The sequence below is a fragment of the Cebus imitator genome, unplaced genomic scaffold (assembly GCF_001604975.1).
Source record: "Cebus imitator isolate Cc_AM_T3 unplaced genomic scaffold, Cebus_imitator-1.0 Scaffold128, whole genome shotgun sequence".
In the NCBI taxonomy this organism is placed as follows: Eukaryota; Metazoa; Chordata; class Mammalia; order Primates; family Cebidae; genus Cebus; species Cebus imitator.
In genome coordinates, this window is record NW_016107443.1 from 979,148 (window position 1) to 980,546 (window position 1,399).

The 1,399-nt window shown below is 39.4% G+C and overlaps 1 protein-coding gene across 5 annotated transcripts in view; it reads right to left on the reverse strand.

Annotated features, from left to right (window-relative positions):
* The window catches only part of SCML2 (Scm polycomb group protein like 2), a 126,370-nt gene that overhangs the window by 101,987 nt on the left and 22,984 nt on the right, over positions 1-1,399 (reverse strand). The gene's annotated exons all lie outside the window — the stretch shown is intronic.

Below are 1,399 nucleotides of genomic sequence, written 5' to 3' on the forward strand. Positions count from 1 at the left end.
CCAGGATGGTCTCGATCTCTTGACCTTGTGATCCACCCGCCTCGGCCTCCCAAAGTGCTGGGATTACAGGCTTGAGCCACCGCGCCCGGCCTAATATGGATTATTTTAATGACCTATATTTTCTACAGACTCTTGCTGTCCTTCCTCACTTAGTCTTCATGATGTATTATAATGTTAGAGGAGAAGATCAAAAAGCATAGCACATTGCCTGGCTTGAACATATCAATTCACTGTGCCAGCCAGACTGTCAACACACTGAGAGAAAGGTTTGATGATAGTAGTGAAAGTACTAGTAATTCACATGATGTTTAATTCTCATCATTCATGAGGTTTTTCTATGCTCTTGTTAAACTTCCTCACTATAAAAATACTGGGTTTGACAGTTCTCTTTCCTGGAACAATCTACGTTTATCAGCTTCTTATATCTTCTATAAAAGAACTTAGATGACTCCCTCTTTGCAAAAAAACAAAAACAAAAAAAAAAAAACCCACAGAGTGCTGATAATTGTTTAACAACCACCTTTTGGGAAAATACAACAAAAAACCTGACTGATAGTGTTTGCAGATTTCTGTGGTTTAAATACAACCACCATGGTTGACTGGAAGGTGCCAAGGTAAAACCACCAACCATTAAATTGGGAAAAGATGTACAGAATTGGCTCTCCCAAGCTGGTGTGAGCCAGCCCCAGTGTGCCACCATTACATATGTGTGTATGCATTTCTATGTGTATGTATACATATTGTATGTGGTATTAAGCATGTCATACATAACATTTTGTACCTTGCTTTAATAGATCGAAGAGACTGCTTCATTTAAAAGAAAATACTGGGTTCCATTCCACTTCCAGATGATGTGAAGCAAGCACTACCAGCATTGAAAATCAAGCATCCCCGAGTGTTAAGAATGGGAAAAGTAATGTACATGGTACTAGATAAGCTCTCAGCTACGAGAGCTATGCTGAGAGCATATCTAGTACCATGTACATTTATAAAATGGGAAAAGTAATGTACATGCCACTAGATATGCTGAGAGCTAAATAAATTGGCATATATGTAAGTCACTCAATAAATGGCATGTTATAAAACTAGAAGTCATAGTGGTGTTTAAATTGATACTGAATAGCTTTGTCAAAAGTGAAAACCAAAATCCATGGCTTCAAAACTATTTCAGTGATTCCCCCTACCACTAACCTGAAAATCAGGAGACCCAAGATTCTAAGTGAAGCTCTACCACCATATGATCTTGGAGAGCATTAAAAAAGAACAAAATGGGCCAGGCACACTGGCTCAATTTTGTAATCCCGGCACGTGGGAGGCCAAGGTGGGTGGATCACTTGAGGTCAGGAGTTCGAGACCAGCCTGGCCAACATGGAAAACCCCATCTCTACTTTAAAAAAAA